The sequence below is a fragment of the Equus asinus genome, chromosome 23 (genome assembly GCF_041296235.1).
Source record: "Equus asinus isolate D_3611 breed Donkey chromosome 23, EquAss-T2T_v2, whole genome shotgun sequence".
NCBI lineage: Eukaryota > Metazoa > Chordata > Mammalia > Perissodactyla > Equidae > Equus > Equus asinus.
In genome coordinates this window covers 65127130-65143674 of record NC_091812.1, presented here as the reverse complement: position 1 = coordinate 65143674, position 16545 = coordinate 65127130, and positions in this window count along the sequence as shown.

The following is a 16545-nucleotide window of genomic DNA, read 5'->3' as shown; positions in this document are numbered from 1 at the left end:
GTTTCTATGAGTTTGACTATTTTAGATTCCTCGTAGAAGTGGAATCATGCAATATTTGCCTTCTGTGACTGGCTTATTTCACTTGGCATAATGTCCCCAGGTTCATCTATGTTGTTTCTTTTTTTTTTTTTTTTTTTGCAAGGAAGGATTCACTCTGCACGAACATCTGTTGCCAATCCTTCTTTTTATTTTTCTTCTCCCCAAAGCCCCAGCACATAGTTGTAAGTCCTTCTAGTTTTTCCACGTGAGCCACCACCACAGCACGGCAACTGACAGACAAGTGGTGTGGTTCCACACCCAGGAAAGAAACTCTGGCTGCTGCAGCAGCGAGAAAGCTGAACTGTAACCACTAGACCATCAGGCCTGGCTCAGGATTTCTTTCTTTTTTAAGGCTGAATAACATTCCCTATTTCTCCCTCGCTCTTTTTTTACCCGTGGCCAAGACGTGGAAACAACATGAATACCCATTGATGGATGAATGGATAAAAAATAGACTCATCTATTAAAGCAGAAACTTTCCTTGGAACCCCACATGGTGCCATTGCTTTTAGCAGTAATGAAAAACAGGAGCCAAACTTATCAGAATCCCCAAATTCCAAGTAGCTGTGAGCCCAGAGGCCTGGTCCTTCTCCCAGCTTGCTGTTATTCCATTCAGCGCCTCTGCAGCTGCGGCCCAGCCCTGGCTGCTGATGGCATGACTCACCCGGTGAGCACACCTGCTCCTTCTGGACTTGAGTCAGGAAACACTGGACACTCTCACTGGGATCTGCATTTATAGGAAAGGAAAGTTGTCAAAGCAGAGCTGTTGACTAGCAACATAACATGGATCTCTCAGAAAACAAACTGAAAGGCACCACCTCCCAGTCTCCTGAAGTGAGGATCGCTTCACTCCCAGGCAACACGATGGACATTTCCATCATAGAGAGTCATGCTGATGGCATAATCCCCAGGGTCACTATTTTTCTCTAGTTACCAGGCCTGTGTCTACCTTCAGGCACAGGGCTGTTATGGAGAATTATGCTTGACGATAGAGATGGCAAGAGGAATGCCCTTGGCTTACTTCTTCTTGTCTCATTTTAGGGCTCTGCAACTTTGAGACCCCAGCTGCCATGGGGTATTTCTAAATTTAATCTCCAGCGAAATGCTGGATCTTTATGAGTATTTCATAATCTGAACTGCTTACTGGACATCATAACCATTTGGGTTTAACATAAACACGGAAGAGCAGGGATTCTCCAAAGCCCAGGTGAAGGCCCTTCCGTCCTCCCATGGTAGCCCAGCCTCCACCGTGCTCTCCGGGAGCCCGCGGCCCAGGACGAGAGGAGCACCCAGCTCCCCGGTTCCGAGGTGTGTCTTCAGCATTTCCAGTCTCCCTGCAGAATTCACTCCAGTTGCCCCCTGGGGTAGCTGGCTTTACAGCAGGAATCCTCCAGCTGCCTTCCCTCTCCTTCGACATTTCCCATCCCCCAACCTGTGCTCCCTGCACACCCCTCTAACCTCCTTGCACGTCCTTGTCCCAGAGCTCACTTCTGGGGGGCCCAAAAGAGGCAGGCCTACCATCCCTCAGCCTGATGGAATGCTAGGGACTCTTCATGCCGCATCTGAATGTTCACATTTTTAGGAGGCTTACCCATCACTCAATGCTGAGTTTCTTACTCCATCTGTCCTCTCACGGCATTTTCCACATACCCCTCCTTAACGCGCTGTGATTTCATACTTACATCCTTCTCCCTTCTTAGACTGGAAGCTCTGGAGCCAGTCTTTGTTTAATTCTTTTCCTTTCCACCCAGTAGAGCCTGGCATGTGATAAGTGACGCATAAATTCTAGATAAATAATCAAGTCTCTAAAACCAAATATCCACTGATTTTTTTAATACTTTGTAGAGATTCACTTCTGTCTTAGGATCTGCAAAAATTTGACCCACGCGTGTCTCTCTGACCTTACTCTGATTATTTTTATCGTAATAAGATATAAATTTGGACACCAAATGATGAGAAACCCCAAAGAAATATATATGTTTAGTATTGTCCCTTTCTTCCTTGCACATGCATTGCTAAATGACTCACAGAAGTTGCGTGTTTTGTCACAGCCCTCCCAGAAGGGGAGGGTCTTCAGGGGTCTGGTGGTCCAGGCCCCTGAGCTGGCCGCCTTCCCTGCTTTGGAAGGATGAAAGAGCCTCGGAACAGTTTCAGCACTCTGACCTCATCAGGACCTGCAAGGTGGCTTCGCGGAAATACACACAGCAGGCAAACACCACTGCGGGAGCAATCCGGGTTCTAGAAAGGGGTTCGAAAACGTTTCATGTTCTTATCATCGGCTGCCCATATGGGACCTGGACGTTTGGATTCCCTCCTCTATTACCAGCCGCCCGTGAGTCCCAGGGGCTGAAGAGACACAGAGGCAGCCTTTCGGGTGAATGAACCAAGTTCCCATGCGGGCCTTCCAGAAGTGAAAGGCTCCCAGGGTTCAGAAAAGGATGTTCCAATGATATTTTCGTCACATGTTTTTCCTGCCACTCCTCAGATCCTCATAACCAATGAAAATTAAAGGTCTCTCTAAATGTTCTTTTTTTCTAAAATTAAAAACACAGTGTAGTGTCCTTAACCTGCTCCCTGCGTCTGGACGGCGCATGGTTTTAAGAGGACTTGAACCTGGGAAACACATGGTGCCTGGACCACACGCCCAGGCTGGGGGGCGCGGGGCCTGGCTGGCATGTGGGGCGGGCCTCAGAGGGACCCTGGGCTGCCCCTCTGCTGAAGCGGGAGCCACCTCCAGCCTGAGGCTGCTTTGTTGGGGCTGTTTGTTGAGACCTCAGCTACGCCTGAGAAGAGCTGGGTGGAAAAGGAGACTCCCACACGCAGAGCACACAGGACGGCCTGTGTGCACAGGGGCATTTCCTGAAAACCCTTTGAGACTGAAGCTGTTTAGCCGTCAATATTTCAGTCCGCCCATTTATAGAATTTAACACACGTTGCTCATATTTTTGTTCTTGCATCATGAGGAACATCTTTCAAAACGCTTGCCCCTTGGCTATTCAGAGAAGCTGGTCTGCCTTGATTGTCTTTAGCTCCACAGACAGCAGTGATCATGGCTGTCTCTGCGGGCCAGGTTTAAGAACATGGATCAGGGAACTGGGAAAATTCAGGTGATGGTTTTCCAAAGTATGTTTCAGGAAACCTTGTTCCCTCTAGATGCTTCATAAAAAATTAAACAAAAGAGCTCACAGCCAAATGAACTTGGATAATTTTGTGTGTCTACCATGCCAGTCTTTTGGAGATTCACAAAGTTCTTGATAAAGTAACCCATTTTAACTTCAGGGAACCTGGCATTTCTCAAGCCTGTCTGACCATGGCTCCCTTTTCTTACGTAACATCTGTTGACATCACTAACCTCAGGGGGGACCGACTTTGGGAACTGCTCATGTAGACTCATTAGCCAGAGGGCCCCTCCTGAGATCTCCATCTCCCCCCTGCTCTCTGGCGGGAGCCACAGCAGAACTGAGGGTGGATTGCCCATCTTCCTTCCTTGTTGTGCCCCAGGACCGCGTGCAGCCATGACGTTTCTATCCCCAGTGGCTTTGCTGTTTTGATCCAGGTGAGATTTGGCGTGTCTTAAAACCAAACGCATTTGCTGGCAGAAAAGAAAAACAGCAGACAAACAAATTAACCTCCTATGTGTCAATCACCCCTTAAGGCATTGCCCATTGGATGCAAAATTCTCGCTAGGGAGTGCGTACTTCTTCGTTATAAAGAGAGAAACCACTTTTACACCCTTCTTCTCGGGCTTTGGACTAGTTTCCAAAGCAGGAGAGGTTACTTTCAGGAATCTGTATACCTTTATAAAAGTGAGACAGAGTTTCAATACATACTCTGTGTTTTTCCAGCCGTTGTAGAGTGTCCCGTGCCCTGGGTCTCAGTGACCATGGAAATGACATAGTGATGAGCCCCTGAGTGTGTGTGTGAGTGGCCAGATGAGATGGCTTTGTGCCAAGTAAGGCAGCTAGGAACAAGAGGACACCTGTGGCGAGCAGCCCTGTCTATCCTGAGTCTGTGCCTGGCAAATGAGAGCCCAAGACACCAATGCTCTCCGTTTGGCTAATAGGGCTTTCATGCTATTGAGACGTCTTGTACTACTAACACGTCTGACCTCCTGAGGACAGCATGGGGAGGCAGGAATTCGCTTTTCTAAGCTTGCTTCTGCAGGTGACAGAAACCTTAAGTGTTCTTTCATCTGAATGCACCAGTACAGCATAATATTATTGGAACCATAGCAGAGTGAAATAGTAAGCAACTAACCAATGTGATAGAACACAGTGCCTTAGCGGAGACAATGCACTGGACATCACCTCTGTTGTTGTACATCCTTTTCTGTCCCGCTGAGTACCAGGAGGCTCTCTTGCCCCCTGGCTCCCTGTCAGGTGTGGCCAAGGGAGGCATTTTGAGGAGTTCTGATGGCTGGAGCTGAGTTCCTCACTGCCATGTTGCTGTGGGCTGGCATGTCCTTGCTTGCACAGACCACAAGCCCCATCAGGCAGCCTTCTCTGAACAACTACCCTGGGTGGGTACCAGTGATGTTAACTGCGTCCTGTCACCTCTGCCGGCGGGGCTGCTAGCCCCAGGGCACCTGCTCTTCAGTGTTGATTTCCCCAAACCCTGCCACACATTTGTTGAAAACACTTTATTAGACTTCCTTTAATTACTGCTCGAGGATGTCAACCCTTTCCTGCCTAGACCCCGACGGATACAAATAGTGAACACCTTTTCTCTGACACTCTCTCAATTGTTTCCTTTGTTACCTGGTGCAAAAAGAGACTCAGGTGGTTCCTACTATAACCGTCTATCACCGAGAATATGCCCACGATTGCGTTGTTTTGGAGGTGGGCATGCATGCATTTGTATACGTTAGAGAGAAGAAGGGAGGGGGAGAGGAGAGAGAGAGAGAGAGAGGGAGACTGCCATATGCATATTCATTGTATACCACCCACTGCAGCTGATGTCAAAACAGGTAGAGAGATGCTGACAGATCAAAGAGAAATTTCAACACATCGTGAAATCTGTATCATCCAGGATGATTATTAGCATTTCAACCAAATACGTGACACCTCCCTAAATCCAGTGAAAGCATTAGACAAGAAAACATAAAAGTTGAAAGATGGTGATGGGAGCGCTAAGAATAAGAACCCTGGCATACGTCTTTTCAAATAAAGATGTCAACTGTAAGAAGGAGGAATCCAGCAAAGCTTAAACGTCTCTGTTGGTTTGATACGTCTTTACAGTCTGTTGACAGAATAAGCAAGGTGACAAGCTGGGAATCGTCGAGACTAGCTTCTGCTTCGCACCTCGTAGTCAGAGAATCATGCACACTCAGCCAGCCAGCAGGCACGCAATGCTCCGGAGGTTTGCGTGTCCTCTCTGGAGCCTGTGGGCTCAGGGAGCACAGATTCTAAATGATCCTTTACAACGTTTAATCAGCACAGAGAAAATAAGGAAATACTGGAGCTGGTCCCTGTTAGCTGACCAACTGGCAGGGGACAGAGGCCTTTAAAATGAACAGTGAACGCTAGTTTCCTGTCTTGGGTCAGGTAGTCTCCGGACCATGAGCACCTCGTGTCTGCAGGTCACGGCAGAGGCTCTCATGTGCTTTCTCTGCAGCGCTGGAAGGAGACTAGACTCCTGGTCTCCCTGTTTGACTATGAGCTCCTTGAAGGCCTGGCTCATGTGTGTCACATTCTTTGACTTACAGTTTCCTGCAACAGAAAAGACATGTGTGAGGATGTGTGAACTGATAAATGCATGCATGGTTTCTTGTGTGAAGGTAGCTCAAATCCGTGGCTCCAGACGTGGTGTGAGGTATAACCGTGGTCCGGAGTAGTCTTCAAACGGGTTCCCCATGGCTTGGCTGTTTGAAGCATGGTGAACTCTACCCCTCATCATTCCACGAATTGGTCATTCGTTGGCCTTGAGATACTGCATACCTGGGGACTCAGCCAGGGCTATCTTGGGGCTCCCATTCGTTCTGGCCATCCATCATTTCCCAGCAGTGACTGGGAGGAGGGGAAGGGCCGTAGCTTGAGAGAGAGCCAGTGGAGGAAAGGTGACTTTGGGGCTGGTGTGATTCACACGCTGGCGATGCACTGTAAAGGAGAACTGAGGACAGAGACCTCGGGGTCAGTCGTGCCTCACGGTGGAAAGAAAGATTGCCACATCACAAATACCAAGTATATGACCTAACCCTCGACACTACCCCAGATGGTAAGGAACAGACACCACAGAGCACACGCCAGGCAAATGCATGCCTTGTGTCATGAGCCGATCATTTCTGCCCACAGGCTGGTGTTCCTGTGCACCCCCAGGCCTCCATGGGTCCCTCCAGTGGACTGCTAAGGTCTCAGTCTAAAGGCACTTCCACATCCCCTGCCTTTACCTCCCCACATAGGGGGCAACCCAAGTCCTTCCTTATTCCTTCGAGCTCCTGCCCTGGCTACAGCACTACCCACGATGTGGCCTGGTTTCTAAACAGAAGCCATCCCGAGAGCTCCTGACCCACATGCTCCTGACAGGTTGGTAGTGTTCATCCCATAATGTTCTGTAGCCCTCTGTACTTCAGGCCTCACCCCACGTCCAACCTTCTGGTGGTTAGAGGCCCACCATCCTCAAACTCTCCCAATCGTGCCCCACAGACACCACGGTCAGGACCACACCCTTAGTCTCTCCTTTCAATGGGTCTTTGACTTTCACACTCTGACTGAAAACTGTTTCTTCCTTAAAGATGTTGCTTTTCCTTTCATCATCTCCAGTGGCGGCCATTGTCCCCCACACTCCTTTACCCCGCAGGCCTAGAAGTGGAAAATGTGTCTTCCTGATCCTTCTCATGACTTCATGCCTCCATTCCTCTTTCCTCACTAACTTCCCTCTGACTGTGAAGCCCATGCCCTAAGACTATAGCCCTTCCTGCCCTTCTTGTTAGAACTATGTGCACAGTGCTCCTCATTCTTCCTGAAAGAGTTTAGCATCCCGCTTTCTGTCTTCTACCATTCACTCTGTCACCATATTTGGTGACTTCAACACACACAGACCAAAACCTCCTCCACCCAGGCCCCTCCATTCCTGCCCCTTCTCCCTGGTAATGCTCTTTTCTACACTTCCTCTCAGAAACTCACTCCCATGGTTAAATTCTAGACCTGATCATTACCAACAGCAGCATTTCCTCCAAAATCTTAATTGTGAGCATTTCATTCTCTAACCACAACCTCTTGGTGTCCCAGACCACTTCCTCTAGTTCAACCACTGCAAAATGTCTTACTCTGTGGAGCTCTCCAAGCCAGTAATCCTCATACCTCCGTTTCCTCATCATATACCCTCTTCCCTCCTTTCCTGGCCTAAAAATCCTGGTGCACAAATTACCACCCCCTTGTACATAATCTCGGTATTCTTGTCCCTTTCTCCCTGTAGTGTACTTCTCCTTGAAACCCTCAGCTTTGGTTAAATAATCAACTTAATCTGGTGACAGGACCCCAGCAACTGATCATGACCAGAGAAAAACACACAGCCATGGCATTTGGCCATATTTAACTTTGTCTTCTCTGACACCAAGGTGTCTACGAAAATAATCCATAACCAATCTATAAATGAAAATTTGAATGAGTTTATTCTGAGCTGAAATCTGAGGATTATAATCCGGGAGAGTCTTTCCACAAAGGAACAGAGCACTCCAAAGAACTGGGGGTATACAGGGTGGTTATATACCCTCAAGGAGGATGTTTCACTTATGATTGAAATGTCCCTTTTGCAATAGTCACGAGGCTGCTCTGTCGGCACAGCGATTGATGGACATAGCAGATAGGTCTGCTGTCTTGGTGAACACAGCATGGTGGCAGGTCTGTTGCCTCGAGCTGAGTGGTCACAGGTGAGTGCTGCAATCAGTTCCCAGCCTAAGGAGAGATGCTTAATCTTTAAGGAGATGCCAACATTGGGAGGGGGAGTTGCACCTTTATCTTAAGGCCATTTGTTCTTGCCATAGTAAATGTTTTAAAGCAGATATACAATGCGTGCTCAACAGCCATGGTCAGGCCCTTTTGGAAAAAACAAAGTCAGGTCGAATTAGGTTTATACCAAATGGCTTCCTCACATACTCCAATATATCCTATTGCTTGCTATTTTTATTTGTCAAAGGGGACCCTCAGCCTACTGGCCAGGTTGCCCGGGATCCTGCGTCAATCTTTCATCCCTCACTCTGAGACAGCTCATTCTTCTTGCCCCCCAAATCTCCGAATCTGTCTTCCCTGCTCTCTCTAAACTTGCTTCTCTTCTCTCTCAAAACTCAAGTGCAGCCATCCCTACCTTGGGCACAAAGACCTGCGGTAATATAGCCCATCAAATAAATTCATAAGCAGACACCCTTGGAGACCCCAAGATTCTTTCTACTTTGCCAGCTACTTTCCCTTCATCAACTCCTGGTGGGGAAAAGATGCAGGTGGAAAATCTGTCCTTTCTTGAACTCACTAAAATAAGACATTATTTGTTTTTAATCACCATTGCATAAGAATTGTTCTTAAGTTCTCAAACAATCCAGCCCCCACATTGTGAACTCCTGAATAAAATAAGGATCATCGGTGCTTTTACCACCCCTGAACTCTCCTGCTCCCATCTTCCATATTATTGCATAGTATTTTAATTTCGCCTTTTCTTTCAAACAAACAAAACTTTAGTTATTACTTTTTTAACTGTACTGAGCTCATTAGATTTTATAAACAAGTTTACAAACTTTTTGCTTCCTAGTACTTCTTGCATTCTACTCATCTCTCTGGGTCCTTCCCACCCTGTTTTAAGGAAAGGTTTCTGAATGATAAACTACTTTGCCTTTTTGTGTTTGAGAATGTCTGCACTTCACCTGCATTACTGATTGATACTTTAGCTGGGCATAGGGTTGACCCTCTGCTGCATTTCTGGGTGACCCCTGACTCTGGGAAAGGAATCCAGATAAAAGGCTGAGTGGATTTCTCTGAATCCCATACAGAGCCCCTGGAGCGGGAGTTGCATTTTCCCAGTGCTAAGCTGAGATTTCCTTCCAGACATGAGGCAGACGCGCAAGGCTGTCTTTTGCAAGCACTGAGAATCAAATTAACCCTTTTGCTACACAAATTATATCATTTCCTTATGATTTCATTCTGAGTCTATGATATAAAATCCTTTCAAATTTCACTCTAGATCTTTCTCCAGAGTGGAGCTTAATTCCTAATTATTGTTTGGTTCATTTGCAAGTCAATTTGCTTATTATAATACCTTTACAATAAGGTGGGGGTCCAATTACCCGATCATCGTCAATGGCAGTGAATGTGTAATGAAGCCGTGTCAGATACTGTTCTGTTGAGGGGGGACGATCACTACGGTGCTTAAAAAAATGCAAACCACTCCTCAGTTCTGCCCGTCTTTTCTCCTTGTTTTCTTCCTCCTTTCCAAGATTAGTTTCTCCTGAGTTTATGTATTTTGACTATCAATTTCTCCTGTCTTATCCGATGCGTTTTCCTTTCTCCACTCGATAGGTTCCTCTCTGATCTGCACTCCCTCCTCAGCACGCAGAATCGTAGACTGGAAGTGGTGATTTTAAGACTGAAGTTGTTGCATTGTCTTCTGGCATCCATTGCTACTGACCAAGAATCTGCCATCTAACCATCAGCCTCCTGTGGGTCTGTCTTCTCAGGCAGCTTTTACACGTTCTTTTCACTTTTGCTGTCTTCAGTTCACCCCAGGATGGCTGGGCTAGTTTTTATTTCTCCTGCTATTCAGTTCTTCCTCCAATCTGGAAATCGCTCAGTGAGTTTTTCAACCACACGTGACATCTTCAATTCTTTTCTATCTCTGGACCATGTTCTAGGCAGGAATTTTCTCTTCTGGTTTATTCCATTTTCTTTCTTTCAAAGGGAGCAAGAGTAGGATAATGTTTATCTTATCTTTCAAAAGCTTTTTAAAATTCCATTGGCTGTATTTGTCATTTCTAAGATTTCAAGCTGGTTATTTTTCATGTACATGTGTTCCCAGGGCCTGCCTTCATAATTCTTCATTTCTTAGTGTGCGCCCATCCTTCCTTTATCTCTTTGAGGTTATGAACATATTTCTATGACAGCCATTTCGTTCTGTTGAACCACTTCATTAGTCAAGAGAGAACGTGCTAATTGCTGGGTTTTCTTGGCTAGTATTCATTTCTGCTGTGTGCTCAGAATTTTAGTTTGTGAATGCATCTTGAATGGCAAGTTTTAGTTTTTTCTCTATCGTCACTGTTTTAGCGGTTTTGCTGTTGCTCGTGTTGCCCACCCCATGGCTTCACAGGGGCCACAGCTCCATAGGCAGATCTCAGGGTTCCTTCCCTGCAGAAATATCATCAGTTCATCTAAAATGGGGTTCTTGAGGCAGCGTGGCTTGGCCAGGTCCAAGAAGATGGCATGTGACTGTGGAGCAGGGATTCCTTCTGGCCTGGGTGTGGCTTCTCACCAGCGCCGGCAACCTGGTCACAGGCCCATGTTAGACGGTGAGCCTGGCTCCTGTCCTCCGACCCACACAGGGTGCTTTTGGAGCAGAGACCTCTCCTCTCAGAGTGTAAGAGAACACCTCATCTCTTCCACTTCTGAAGCCTGGAGGCGTGTGGCTGCAGCTTCCAGACTCAGGCCCCACACTTCCGACTGTGTTTCTGACCTGTTTCTGATCCATGAAGCTATGCATGTTTGTTTTTATCTTACTTTATCCTTTGTGTTACCTACTATTTCTCCGGGGGTGTTGGGTTTAAGGCTGGATTGCACTGTGCCATCCTGAGGGTTGTTGGCCCCTCTATTCTGCATGAGTGAGAACCCCCTACCCACTAATGAGGGGGGGGGGGTCTCAGCATGCCTCTGCTTGTCGATACTGGGGGTTTGGGTTTGATAAACAGCATAGTTCTGGCCAGTGCCTCAGGAAAGGGCAAGACGATGGCCAAGTTCAGTGGGACTTGCCCTCATGAATTGAGAAACAGCTCCAATCCCACCCCAATGGAGGAAGAGGGACACGGGACATGAGGGTCATTGCTGCCAGCCACAGGGTGTTTTGTCCCTAGTATGGACCACTGTTTTCCTTGCCCACTTAGCTGGTAAGCCAAGAGCTATAAAAAGCAATCCGTTTATAAAAACCACTGGGCTGCTTGTGGAGTCTGGAAAACTCCTGCTGGTTAACAGGAAAGTTTTTCCTACTGCAGTGAGGTGTGGGGATTCAAAAATAGAGTGTGTTCCGTTTGCGTTGTTCAGAATGCTCTAAAAAAATCCCCTTTGAAAATGCCTTCAGCTATGCATTTTAGAGCCAAGAATAAAGAGCAAATAAAAAGGACATTATTTCCCAGGAGATCGAAGTGACCTATCTGTTATCAGGTGCCTTTGTGTGGGGTAAAAATCTGGTCTCTTCACTTGTGATTATGTAACAATCACAATCTCATTGTTCTCCCCCTCTGACCGATTCCAGAGGTCGCCAAGGAGACATTCCTCTCTGAGGGCCTGAGTTACGTCTGACCGTGTCCTGGCCTTGACCCGTGCAGCCTGCTCTCATAGCCAGGCCCCAGGGTGCCTGCATTTCTTCTTTCCTCGGGATTGAGTGTCTGAAAATATTAAGGTCTTTCAAACCCACACTTGCAAACTAGATAGGACCCGCCCCAAGTTCCTTCTGGGGGGCAAAACTGTGTGTCACAGAGAAGGGAGCTGTGTGCAAACTGAGGCAATCTGTGCTCGTGCATATGCTAAGGCACGCACAGCTTGCTAAAGCAGATCCGGGAACAGCAGGCCACCCCTCCCCAGGTTGGTGTTTAAACTGGACGTGGAAGGGCAGGGAGAATTTTCACCTGTGGGAAGGGACACTGTCGTCAGGCTTCCATATCTAAAGAATGGATGGATCAAGTTCATGAAGACAAAGAGTGGAGGGCATGTGTGGCAAAAGTAAAGAGGCCGGTGTGGCTGGTTCGTAGCCCACTTTGGGTGCTCACAGGGGACCACAGGAGGAGAGGGTGTATGAGTTTGTGGTTCTTTGGCAAACCCAGGTGACGAATCCAGAGGGAAAGCTCTGGCCAGGTGCTCATGGCAAAATCCAGGGAGAAGCAAAGACTTGGCTGGATTCTATCCATGAGGATATTCAGGATGTGGTTCCAGAAGGAAAGAGACATTGAGATCATGTAGTAAGGAGGCCAGAGAAGGAGGTGGCATCAGGCAAGGATGGAGGGGTGGAGGAGTCTCCCGGTCTACACAACCCTGGTCGCCATCTTCACAGCCTCAGCAGCTCAGGTTGATGGCACATGACGATGGTGATGGCAGGATGCCTCTTCTCCTCCCACAGAAGCTCATCACTCTGGCATCAGCCCTCCTGCCATCACGCCACATGTTTCAGATGGGAGCTCCAATGCCTTCTCACCACTTTGGTTGCTAATCTTCCAGCTCGCATATCCTAACAACTCCACCAGCAGATCCCAAAGCTCATCTGGGTCTCCAATCTATGCACTAACACCTCCTTTGTCATCCCCAAGCCCCCACCAACGTGTTCACCTCTTCCTGACTCAGATGAGTCCATAGTGCTGTCTTTAAACCACTCCTGAAAAACACCTTGGGCGCCCTCCCTCTTCTCACCTGCTGTCTTGTTGGTTGACTGTCCAACTTCTCCAAATGTGCATCCAGTTACCCGGACTTGTGAGCAAAACAAAATCACTTTTAAAGTGTTGACTGCAAACCTCTCGTGAATTCTCAGCCTGCCAAGCCCTTCCAGACCCCAGCGTGCTTGCTCTGCTGCTCTCCAGATGACGTTCCACACATCTCAGTGCTTCAGTCCCCCGATGCCACCTTCAGCCCTCTCCTCTTTCTAGGCTCGTGACCTTGCCTTTCCACCTGTGAGGAATGTGAAGCGACAAGATAAAAGTCCTTGAAGTCACACCACTACATCCATCAGCTTCCTGCCTCAGCACGTCCTCTGCCCTCTCACCTGTCCCCTAGTATGATGGATAAGCGTATTCTGCACACCACTGTTCCAGTCGCTGTGCCGCACTTGTGTTTTGGTTCCTCTGTGACTTTGCTCCAGCGATTACCTCCTCTCTTCCCCGCAGCATCAACTTCCCCTCCCCTGCTGGTTAAGTAGAACCTATCTTAACAGTGAGTCCTCTGCTGACTCCTCCTTTCTCTGTGGCTGCTGCCAACTGCCTAACTGATGTCTTTACACATATGCTTCGGGCATACGCAAAACCAGAACTCCGATTTTCACCTCTCTTCCACTTTTCCTTCCCTAACCTTCCCGTCTGCACCAGCACCGTCACACAGCTCCTTGACCAAACCAGAAGCCTGACATGGTCCCTGATTCTTCCATTTGCCTGACATCCCCACATATTTAACTCATCAGCAAGTCTTCTCAACTCTACCTCTAAATTATATCCCGATTCTTTCCACTTCTCTCCATTTCCACATTCACATCCAAGCCACCAGTGCTCTGACTATTGCAATTAGCACCCCTGCCTCTCTCTCTGCTTTCTCTTTTGCTTTCTAACAATTCATTCCGAGCACTCCCCTGGGGCAGGGTATGCCAACAATCAAGGGGTTAGGGAAGGGGGCAGACAAGGTGTATAGACAAGGTGTAGAGACCCCGTCTACACAGACGAGCAGAATGCAGACACGTGGAAAAGGAAACATGTGATCTGCTGTGCTCTTCCTTGTATCACCTGCCTTCAACACCATCCCTTCATGTGGCTGAGATGGAAATGGAAGGAGGGATATCCCTGGATGTTCACTCCCACTTCCGGGGGCGTTCTCCATGGCTGAAACACGCTGGCTCAGTCTTCACTCCATCTTTGCTCGATCACTCTAGGGAAAAATGACTGTAATTGCCTCTTTTCCTTGGTTTTGCTTAGTTGGCTTTTTGGTAGTGAATTATACAAAGTATATGAGCTCAGAAACTGCAAACAGGATCCAAATCTCAGCCCCTACGTTATCACCTGTGTTATCTTGGACACATTTCTTAATCCTCCCAGCCTTTGTTTCTGGTCTGTAACTGGTTAATGATCACACCCACCCTGCAGGGTTGTCAGGGGCAGAGGAAGAACGGAGCCCCCGCCTACAATCCCAGCACAGTGGTCAAAGTCCGTTCCTCTTCCTTCAGAGTTTCATATTCGACAAGTGAAGGGATGATCTCTGGCAGCCCTGTCATATTTTTTAAAAAAGATTTTCTTGGGAATTCAATTCTGAGACTCAGAGCTATTCTGACCTCACATCCTGGAGCTTATGGGCGCTTTAGAGGGATGTTAAGGGAGAGAAAGTCCAGTACGCAGACCCCTGAGAGCTCTCACCCTTTCAAGGGAGAATCTCTGCTTTTCTCTAGATTATATATTGGGGTTATGCTCAATTCTTTTTAAAAAAGATCTGCATTACTTTCAAAAGTTTGAAAATTACTCCTCTAATACCAAATAATAAATTTTAGTAGTAGAAATTTCAGGCATTTTGGCAAACTTCTGGAGGAAGTATTTTAGGAAAGAAGGGAGATAATTTCATAGATGACTCTTATTCCTTCAATGCATGGTGAACAATGTGGTCCCAACATCATTAATATGAAATAGTGCCCAGCATGTTACAATACTTCATGTGGTCATGTAAGGAGTTGGTTAGTATCTTTAAGTAAGGTTGGTTTCTTGGGTTGGGTTCCTACACAGACTTTGAGACGAGAATTTCAGGACGAGTGGTTTATTTGGAAGGTGATCCCAGTTAGGCCCATGGGGGAGCGGAAAGCGAGGCAGGGATGGGCGGGGGAAGCAGGAAGCCAGGGCTCCATCTTGTGGGGGACTTCAGGGAGACAATGTGGAATGTGCTGAAAGTGATCCAGCTGAAAGAAGAGGGAATTTTCATCCTCTAACTTCCATCGCCCACGGCTGAGGGCTGCTCACAGAGGCCCCAACTCCTTGGCTCTGCTAATCTACTCCACCCAAAAGCCAAGAGACGGCCAGCCCTCAGGTGTGCAGCCACAGGGGCTTGCGGAAGGACAGAGAGAGGATGTGGGTGAGGGACCATAGCATTGTTACAAACAGCCATAGGTCACCTAGCAGCAGGGGTCCGTGCTGAGAAATGCGTCCTTAGGCAATTTTGTCATCGTGTAAACATCACAGAGTGTACTTAGACAAACCCAGACGATATGGCCTCCTGCACACCTAGGTGATAAGATACCAGTCCTAAGGGACCACCACTGTATATGCGGTCCGTGGTTGACGGAAACATAGTCATGCAACGCATGACTGTAGCCTGTTAGGAAAGTGAGGGTTTCCTGTAATTCCGCCCACACGGAGTGAGAGCAGTGTGTGCTCCTGCTTGCGCTTTGAAGGCGGTAGATGGCAGGTGGAATTGCACCCCCTCCACTGCTACAAGCCATGCGACTTCAAGCAGCTATTAAATTGCTCCATGAATGGGAAAAATAAATTTTTATAATAATAAATAATTATTAATAATTATAAATAATAATATAAAATGTATCTTATTTAATAATAAAAATTATGGCTCTCAGGAAGTATAAATGAGTTGTTTGTAAAACTCCTGGCAGAGTTCCTGGTATACAGTAGGCATCAATCAGCATTAGGAGTATTACGAGGAGTGAAACTGCCGTGTCTGAGGGTATGTTGCTCTTCAAGTTTACTAGATAATTCAAACTGTTTTCCCAAGTGATTGAAATGATTCGCATCACTGCCAAAGGCTGTGGGGCTCCCAGTGGCTCCACATCCCTGTCAAGTTTGAGCCTTTATAATTTCAGTCTTTGCTGTAGGTATATAGTAATATCACGTCGTGGTTTTAATTTTCATTTCCTTGCATATTAACAAGGTTTCTTGGCCATTTAAATATTTACTTTTGTCATGTGCCTGTTCAAATCTCATGGCTATTTATCCATTTGGTTGTCTTTTGGTTGATTTGTAGGAGTACTTTATTTATTGCTAATGCTATTTTGGTTTTATATATTGAAAATACATACTAACATAACTAAAGGGAATATAGACTTTATTTTCAATGACAAGAGCATTTGAGGATTTTGCAGCCAAGGGATGACTTGGAAAGATTCAGATTAGAATGCAGATTTGATCTTTTTATGAGGCACAGAGAACTCTCAAAAAAAGACCTCGTGGAACAGAGAGGAGAATGTATTTGGAGGAGATGAAAGGAGGTCAGGCAACCCAGTAACAGGTCTAGCCACCCTTCAGGACACGGCCAAGTGGGCATCACCGCTCAGCTGATACTTGCACAAGAGCAGGCGCGGAGCGGGGGCAGGGCCCCGGGAGCAGACTGGTGCAGACGCTGGGTAGTAGGGAGCTGGTGGTCACGGGTGAAAATGTAGAGGGAATCCCATGTTAAATGAAAGAAGCCGTGTTGAAGTTAGTTATCAGAAAAGAGACTGGTAATTTACATACACACTAGTGATGAAATTTTCCTTAAAATAATAACCTGATTTTGGGTTTTGCATATTTGTATTCAGTGGCTGCCCGCCTGGTCTGTGGTCCTCTTCCCTTCTCTCCTCTGTTCCCCTTCCTCC